The 9,804-nt window shown below is 45.6% G+C and overlaps 1 protein-coding gene across 1 annotated transcript in view; it reads right to left on the reverse strand.

Moving 5' to 3' along the window:
- The window catches only part of LOC147708817 (trace amine-associated receptor 1-like), a 57,980-nt gene extending 50,609 nt beyond the window's left edge, over positions 1-7,371 (reverse strand). Inside the window, exon 1 of the mRNA XM_086925397.1 lies at positions 7,188-7,371. The gene's annotated coding sequence lies outside the window, so the exon portion shown is untranslated. The remainder of the gene's footprint in view (positions 1-7,187) is intronic.
- Positions 7,372-9,804: the final 2,433 nt, after the last annotated feature.

Below are 9,804 nucleotides of genomic sequence, written 5' to 3' on the forward strand. Positions count from 1 at the left end.
AAATGGTAATCTCTGAAACAGTGGTTTTAACCATTTCTTTCGGGGTACAGAATATCTGGGACAAGCAAAAAGAAAATGTCCCTCCGATTCTTTCTGTCCTGGGCAACATTTACAGTTAATCGATGACCCTGTGGACCATTTGTTTGCAAAAGAGTTCAGAGGCAAAGACCCCACTCTGAACTGATGATACAGTTTTTTGTCTAACGGTTTGGTTATTACATCCCAATAGGATTCTCTGGATGGGTCAAGCTTAAATGTTAGAAACCTGCCTGTAAGGCTATTATTGCTAGAGAGTGAAACTCTTTTTAAACGGATCGAGGCCCAGTACAGGGATTTGAACTCTTGTTTGGAGGGGAAAGCGTTAGATTGGGGGGATGACCAGAGATGTTCTAAACCCATGTCAGTGAGAATGGTTTTCACAGCTTAAAACCATGGGATTTTCCCGGATCCAGTAATTGACCTGACTTCAGCTAGTTCTTTTGCGAAGAGAAACAGGCCAGGAGAAGTCCATATTCGTCTCCACATGGCCACCAACCTAAATCTAGCCATCTCGTTGATAGGAGGGCACCCTAGATCCAGGCAAAGGTGAATAGAGGGGGTCGACTGTGGGAGACCTACTAAGTTCCGGAGGAACTTGCATTGGGTTTTAAATAGGTTGAGCAGGTCCATATAGCCCCATAGATCCTGAGGGCTGGGAGAACCCGCTTGGTGGTAGATCCTTTTTGCTCTTTTATAAGACAGCCAGTCAACCGTGCAAGTTTGAGATGTTGGATGTTAGTTTGATCTTTCCATCTCAAACGGCTGTCAAGGGTAACCCCCAGGTAGGTCATGGTCTCAACTTGCTCGAGATTAACTCCGTTCAACCTCACGGAGCTCCGGACTGGATGGTTTCTAGTGAAAACCATAAACTTCGTTTTCCCCACATTTACCACCAGGTTGTTAATAGCACAGTACTCCTCAAAGCGGTCCAAGGCCCGCTGGAGCCCGCTACGTGTTCTTGAGAGGAGTAAGGTGTCGTCGGCGAAGATGAGAAGGGGGAATCTCATCCCAGCCAACATTGGGGCGTCGGTGGGGGTATCCATGAAGAATTTCACAACTTGGTCGATAAATAGGAGGAAAAGTGTTGGGGCCAGGACGCACCCCTGACGGACACCTCTAGTTACGGGAAATGTTTCTGTCACTTGTCCCTGGCCACCCCACCTTACTCTTGCGTAGTTATCCTCATGGAATCTAATAATGAGGTTCAGTAGTTCTAGTGGACATCCTAGGTTTTCCAACACACCCCATAGTTTGTCCCTTGGCACCAGGTCGAAGGCGGACTTCAGATCAATGAATGCAGCAAAGATGGTACCGCCGCCAAGCCAGACCACCTTCCAATAGATCAGGCAGAGTCTAAACACCTGATCTATGGTGCTTATTCCCGATCTGAAGCCCGCCGGCATGGGAGATAGTATGTCCTCTGTTTCAATCCAGCCCTGGACCCGTCCCAAGACCATACGTGCTATGATTTTTTGTATGGAATCGATTAAACTAATAGGGTGGTAATTCCCTGGCTTGGACTTATCGCCCTTTTTATATATCGAAATAGCCATGCAGCCAGCCCTGTGCTTAAGGGGGTGGTGATGGACGGAGCATCTGAATCAATCAAACACTCACACCCAGTCAAAAGATCTGGGTTTAATCCATCACCGTTCATTAGCCCACTCTGCCACCCCAGTTCAGACATGGCTATATGCAAATCAGTCTGACCCTGTGCCTCATGGGAACAGTCCAGCCCGAACTGCCAAGCCATGTCTTCCCTGGACCAGAAACAAGCTTCCGAGGACCAGTTTCTGGCATTCCAGCCTTGTGCTGACTCTTCCCCTGGCTTCCATAGCCAGGGGAAGAGTCAGCACAAGGGACACAAAGCTGTACCTCATGGTAAAAAAACGTATGCGACTCTGGGTCCCCTGTTGAAGTGCTCATTTTGCGCAAAACAGCATGGGAATTTCCCATTACTCAACATTGAATCCCACACAAATTGTGTGAGGCACATTCCTTTATTATCCTTTGTACGTTTCTGTTAGTTTATACGTTTTTTTTGTCCTGACGAAAGCTCCATAGACCCGACCGGGCCAAGTGAGCTGAAACATGTCGACACGTCTTTCAAGAGATATGGTAGTCCAGTAACTTGACCACCTACATATCGCAACTCCTTCTTTTAACCATAGTGCTTAACTATCCAGAATAAATAATCTTTTTTGATTAGACACTATTTGTAGTCTATTCCTTCACATATATGTTTTTGATCTCTGGACACTTCTACTTGTACCAGAGGTAGCCTCAGGTGAGGCAGGCATCCAGCACGTCAATCGATCACCCGATGAATACGCCATGACACCTGATGGGGCGGAAAAAAGATACAACGCAAACGACAATACCAGGATGTCTATGAGGGTTTTCGAATACAAACCAATGGTTTTGTAGAAACAAGTGTCCATTCCATTTTTGATTACTGTAGGAAGAAGAGGGTCTGGACATTTGAAAGAGGGCTCTACAGGATCATATATATATACAGCACATGTCACAGTGGATTAAAGATTATTTCGAGATCAATAGGGGTAGTGCGGGAACCGGAATAGTTTGGGATGCTTTTAAGGCGGGAGTGCGTGGGGACACCCTGAGCTTCAATACTTTTAAACGGAGGCAGGAGCAGATTAGGAATAGGGATTTAGCTAGGACATTATTGGACGCGGAGGAGGACCTTAATCATTGCGTGTTAACAGGGGGCCCGTTAGATCATGTTCTCATAAAGATAGCAAAGGCAAAAATGGAGGCGAAAGAGGATATTGCAAATAATGCAGCTAAGATTTTCATGACCAAAAGGGAGAGATGCCACGAGTTTAGTGAGACGGTTGGGCGTACTCTGGACATACGCACAAGGCAAAAGGCCGCTTCAGGGGAGGTAAGGGAAATCAGAGATTCAGCAGGGAGATTACACACAGATGAGGACGAAATACGGGAGGTGTTTAGGAAGTTTTATGCCGCACTGTATGACGATCAGCAAGGCAGAGATCCTGAGGAATTAGGAGCATACCTGGAGGACATCCCGGTGGTACGGCTGTCGGAGACAGAATCTGAAGGATTGGAAGAGCCCTTAGATCTAGAAGAGATTAAAGCTGCTATATCAAATCTCCCTTCAGGAAAAGTGTCAGGCCCAGATCAAATCCCAATGGAATTTTATAAGGTATTCTGGGATGTACTCTGCGAAGACATGGTTATAATGATGCAGAAAGCACAGGAAGGGGTTACATAACAGGGTCGTTGAGAGGGGCCGATATTGTTATAATTTTAAAGAAAGGGAAACCAGCCATTGAACCTGGATCATACAGGCCAATTATATTCATAAACTCCGACACAAAAATATTTTCTAGGACATTAGCAACAATATTTGCTCAAATAATAGGTAATCTGGTGAGCAGTAACCAGCACGGTTTTATTCCAGGTAGGGGCACGACTCACCATACACGCAAGGTTACCACGTTATTCGATGCCGCAGAGGTCGCAGGAGACCCGATGACAGTAATGCTATTGGATGCAGAAAAAGCCTTTGATCGGGTCTCTTGGGATTATCTGTGGCATATTTAAAAAGATCAGGCTTTAGAAAAGGATATATTAAAGCAATCCAAGCACTATATATGGACCCGAGGGCTGCAATTCGAATCAATGCAGGAACAACCGCCCACTTCAAATAAGGAGGGGTACCAGGCAGGGCTGCCCCTGTTCCCCGCTTTTATTTGCGATGTATATGGACCCGCTGATCTGAAGAATAGAGATGTGTGAGAAGATACCCCCCCTGCATACACGTATGGGGCAATGCAAGGTGCTCGCATACGCCGATGATGTGGCAGTGATAACACCTAACCCCACAGACGCCATAGTGCAGGTGGAGATTGAGGCCCTGAGATTCGGCCAGGTTTCCGGATATGCATTGAATACCACTAAGACGCAGATAATAAAAAATCAACATGCGGTCTGTACTGATTATCGAGTGGTGCAGGCTGGAGTATACTTGGGGTAACTATCACCTCTGACTTAGGTACCTTAGTAGAGAAAAGTATAACACCAATAATGGCTAAAGTGAGGAAGGACTTGGATAGGCTAGAGAACCTGCATCTTTCAATTGTGGGACTCCCCAACATTATAAAGATGATGATTTTACCTAAGTTCTTATATATCTTTAGAGCAATCCCATTGCTGTTCGAATCTAAATGGTTTAAGGTATGTGAACACATGATCAATGGATTTATCTGGGTCAAGGGAAAGACAAGGAGAGCCCTTAGATATATGGCATTGCTCCGGAGTAGGGGTGGCTGGTCGTTACCAGATTTAAAGCTCTATTACTGGGCAGCGTCACTTCAGTATATGGCAGGTCTTGTAGGGGGAGCAGAGGCAGAGGGGCAGGATGAGTTTGGTACATTAGCAATATATGGTTTAGTTATGGGGGCAGAAGCGGAGAATCTGTTTTTGAAGCACATTGACTCTAGTTATTTTAAAAGGACATGGTTCAAGACGATTGCGGCAGCACGTTGTATCTGGAAAGCGTTTGCAAAAAGTTTTGGACTTGGGAAATATAATGCTTACACTAGGATGAGTGCTAACCCTACTTTCCCTGCAGATATTTTTTTCGCGACCGGTTTTTGGAGAATGAGGGAGGAAGGGGATAAGGATGATTAGTGATGTTAGGGGTACACAAGGTATGCTTCAATTCTCGGAGCTACAGACAAAGTATGGTTTAGAGTCAAGGCAATTTTTTTAATTCCTACAAGTGAGAAGCTATATCGACACAAAGAGGGGGGGGGCGGCAGGGTTTGATAAAATTCCAATTATGGATATTATACAAGCAGGTTTGGATTGCACAATTAGGAGGTTTTATTCTGAGTTGATAAAAGCGAAACAAAATGATATGGATAGGATGGCGGAGAAATGGGTGACCAAGTTAGAAATAGGAGAGAAGTGCTTTCACCTATCATTAGATCGGGGGCAGAGTATCTTGTATTCTGCATCTCTCCAGGCGCAACATTATAAAACTATTTATCACTTATACTATACCCCTGCGAGAATTGCACAATGGGGAGGGACTTCGGGAATTAACTGCCCTAGATGTGGAAACATAGAAGCTGATCTAGCACATATCTTTGCGACGTGTACGTATCTGCAACCAACACAAAAAGAAATTGAGATATTTCTCCGCAGAGTGTTAGGTGTTGAGATTATTTTGACCCCTTCGATGATCCTACTCGGTGTCAATAACAATGATAGACAGATTAAGGAGGTTTATTTCATATTTGTCGCAATGGCAGTTTTGAGGTTATGTATAGCTTCGGCTTGGTTAGACGCTACACCTCCGACATACCACCAATGGTTAGCTAGATTGCTGTCAAATTACAAGTTAGAAACTGCAATTTATGCTAGGAAGGGAAAAAAGGGAGAAAGTTAGGGGAGCGAATTTGGGACCTGATTAAGCAATGAAAAGAAGAATGTGTTTTGTAGATTGGGGATTGACTATGATGTGTTTTGGTTTGTTCTCTTCTTTTTCTCTTTTTTGCTTTTTTTGTTGTTCTCTTTCTATTTTTTCAGGTTGTTTTTGGAAAGTTTCCCCTGACACCTTGTTTAATGTTTCTTTGTTTAGTATAATAAGAGAATATTGCAGAATGTGATTAATGTAACCACTATGTGCGAAATACGAGTGTCTGTATACTACCTTCTATATCATGTCGTGTCCTGGACATGCACCAAAAAAACCGGGAAAAATTCTTAATAAAAATATATATTTTTTAAAATAGAAGCCCCAATCCTATCCTGCACAATCAGCCGTATTTAATGCATCCATCTTGTCAACATGTCTAGCATCTTGGCATATTGGGAATCACTATCAAGGTGAGCAGCCAAAACCACACCCTAAAGCATTGAATAGTACCATAGAATACTGAACAGTACGTGCGCTGTTCCAGAAGCATCCTGTCATTATAACAGAACATTCTCATAGCAACGGATTTGCCAGCTTGTCCTGAACTATATAAAGGGGGGGGGGGACCCCAGTAAGGAATGCACAGAAAACGAGAGGAAAGTACTGACGTAATTCATTTAATTTAGGGATTTTGGGTTACATAAAGTTCCCAATAATATACCATTATTCCAGTTGTGTAATTATGTCTGTTAGTGGCAAAACTATAGTGCAGAAGCGCAGGAAAAACATGACAGCAGCTGTTATTCACAGCAATTGTGTTTTTGTGGGGTTTTCCGACCAACATACATCTTTGTAGCAGAAATTGAAGCAAGGACACATTTCGCGCGCTAAAAGACAGAGCTAAATGGCCGATTTGCACTCCACATAATAAGGTATAAATTTCAGGAAATTTTATGTAATTACCCAAGACTAAATTACAGATATGTCGCACACCCCTAGGCAAAACCATCATTGGTTGGCATTTTGGCCATTACTGTTTTCGAGCTGTATGTTTTGGTACCCGTTTCTAGTTCTCGGTAGGTGCCTGCTATGCAGTTTATTATGGAATGATTGTGGGTATATGCAGTGCTTCGAATGGGAATTTTGTAGTCCGGACATTCACTATCCCACTGTACCTGTTTATTGCTGAGAAGTGCGGGTACTCAACCGCTGTAAATACTGTACCCACTGCTGAAAAGTGTTGCCTCTCTCCCTTTAAAAGTAAAGAAGTACGAGTGATCTGTACCTGACAGTACCTGTCTGTTTACAGCACTGGGTAAATGGTTGTTTTAGCACTTAGCCCAACCCACATTTTACGGGGATGTCATTCCTGACACTTGGAGAGTGAAAAGAAGTCTCCCTGCTCGACCTCTGCAGCCAAACCCCTTGCCAGGTTTACATAAATAGGACGATATTCTTAAAACATAAAAGCCATGCAGTCAGGTAAGTCGTACTCGCTGTAGCCTGTGTCTTTTTATAAGGAAGCACAGAAGTTCGTTTAGGCTGAAATGCAGTTGTCAGATATATTCCTCCCCACCAATCACCCCACTTCGCCCCAAAAATACATAAAACCCAAGGAATCTTCCCATTGACAGTAAACATGCGACTGTTATTGCATGGACTTTAATTTCACCTCGTTATGTCCCTCCTCTTTTCCCACAAATGATTAAGCAGGGTAGACTGATGGCTTAGAACTTACTGTACACTTCCCAAGCTGGAACGGCGCCATGGCCGGGTTTCTTGCTCGAGACATCTGTCCGCCCGCACTCACTCCCCCGAAGCTCTGCTGCACCGGGAGCTCAGTGCACCCAAACGTCATGCGTCACTCGCTTTCTGCTCTCGCTTCCTCTACCCTGCGATACCGCCCCGAGCTAACTCTGTGTGAAATTCTGCAATGCGAAGGCGGGTGAGATCGCTAGGGTCAGGAAAGTCCCTCCCAGGCTGCCTCCTCCCAGCCACTTCCCACCCTGCGGGTGTGCTCCAAGTGAGTATGTGTGTTGTGTCTGGCTGCTACAGCCCATAAGTACTCCTTACTGTGCAGCAGAAATAAGGACATTGTTCACAAGTAATAGGGCGTAAGTTCTGAAAAAACAGAAGCGGGTGAGTTAGAAAGTTAGGCAGTATGCAGGTGACATCATGGAGCGTGACATCACAGCATGTGACATCATGGAACGTGACATCGCATGTGGCTTCGCAGGATGAAACAACGTGGAAGTGGCATCACAACCTATGACCTCCGAGGAAGTGACATCTCAAGAAGTGACGTCAGCTCTAAAGACTTCAAAAATGTGTTTAGCGGGTCTATTATGAATACATTTGAGCACATTACGAGATTTACCATTCCGAATTTTTGTCATAGTTGTGCCAAAAAAGTAGTGCAACCCTCCCCAACTCAAAATCTGGACATCAATTTATACATTGATCTTTTTTTCTAAACTCTGAAACAAACAAAAAATGTCAGCAAGGAGAAATGTGGCATTACATCTATGCTGCTCAATTATTTGAAGAGTCTGCATTTTAAAATGTCTTATGTGGTTAAGGCACCTGCTGTAGAGATCTTTGTCAAGTCAAGTCAAGTCAGAGAATTTATATAGCGCACTACATACCCAGAGGGTCTCAAGGCGCTTAGGGGGGGGGGAGGATTACTTGTCAAATATCCATGTTTTAAGTTGCTTTCTGAATGCTAGGTGGTTCTGGGTAAGGCGAAGGTAAGTGGGGAGTGAGTTCCATGTTTTAGCAGCCAGGTATGAGAAGGATCAGCCTCCCATGGTGGTTTTGTTGATGCGAGGTACAGTGGCGAGGGCTTGGCTGGAAGAACGTAGTTGGCGGGAGGGGGTGTAGAAGGACAGTCGTGAGTTGAGGCATTCTGGTCCGATGTCGTAGAGTGATTTGTGTGCGTGGGTTAGCAGTCGGAAAGTGATCCTCTTATTGATGGGTAGCCAGTGGAGGTCTTTCAGGTGACCAGAGATGTGTTCGTTGCGCGGGATGTCTAATATGATCCTGGCTGAGGCGTTTTGGATTCGTTGGAGTTTCTTTTGGAGTTTAGCGGTGGTACCTGCGTAGAGGGTGTTTCCGTAGTCCAGTCGGCTCGTGACCAGAGCATGGGTGACTGTTTTTCTGGCTTCGGTGGGGATCCAGCGAAATGTTTTTTTGAGCATGCGGAGAATGTTGAAGCAGGATGAGGATACGGCGCTGACTTGTCTGTTCATTGAGAGTGAAGAGTCCAGGATAACGCCTAGGTTCCGTGCGTGGTCTGTCGGGATGGGTGCTTTTCCAAGGGCTTCCGGCCACCAAGAGTCGTCCCATGCAGAGGGGGAAGAACCTAAGATGAGGACTTCTGTTTTATCTGAGTTCAGTTTCAGACGGCTTTGTTTCATCCATTCGGCAACTTCTTTCATTCCTTCGTGTAGGTTAGTTTTGGCGGTGCTGGGGTCATTGGTGAGAGAAAGGATCAGTTGAGTGTCATCCGCGTAGGAGATGATGTTGAGGTTGTGTTGGCGGGCGATGGCCGCGAGGGGGCTCATGTATACGTTGAAGAGGGTGGGACTGAGTGAGGATCCTTGTGGTACACCACAGATGACTTCAGTGGCCTCGGACTTGAATGGTGGAAGGCGGACTCTCTGCGTTCTTCTGGTGAGGAACGAGGTGATCCATTCAAGTGCTTTTCCTTGTATTCCGATGTTTCTGAGGCGTTGTAAAAGGGTGCTGTGGCAGACTGTGCCGAAGGCTGCAGAGAGGTCGAGGAGGATGAGGGCGACTGTGTCTCCATTGTCCAGTAGAGTTCGAATGTTGTCTGTAGCTGCGATGAGGGCGGTCTCAGTGCTGTGTTTTGCTCGGAAGCCGGACTGTGAGGAGTCGAGGGATTTGTTGGCTTCGAGGAAGGCGGCGAGTTGGTTGTTGACAGCTTTCTCGATTACTTTGGCCGGGAATGGAAGGAGCGAGATGGGATGGTAGTTTTTGAGTTCGGTGAGGTCAGCTGTGGGTTTTTTCAGAAGGGCGGTGAGTTCAGCGTGTTTCCAGCTTTCCGGGAAGGTGGCGGAGTTGAAGGAGCAGTTGATGACGTCTCGGCGGTGCTATGACGGAGTCTGCTTTGTTGAAGATGTGGTGAGGACATGGGTCTGTGGGGGATCCTGAGTGGATGGAGTTCATCAGGCGGATGGTGTCCTCAGTGGAGATTGGGTTCCAGTCGTTAAGGGTGTTCAAGGGGGGAGAATGTTCAGCATATGGTTGGGTGGGTTGGTCTCCGGGTTGGTTGTCGAAGCTGTTGTGGATGTCTGCAATTTTGTTGTGGAAGAAAGAGGCTAGGGAGTCGCAGA

Source organism: Lissotriton vulgaris, chromosome 6 (genome assembly GCF_964263255.1).
Source record: "Lissotriton vulgaris chromosome 6, aLisVul1.2, whole genome shotgun sequence".
Classification (NCBI taxonomy): domain Eukaryota; kingdom Metazoa; phylum Chordata; class Amphibia; order Caudata; family Salamandridae; genus Lissotriton; species Lissotriton vulgaris.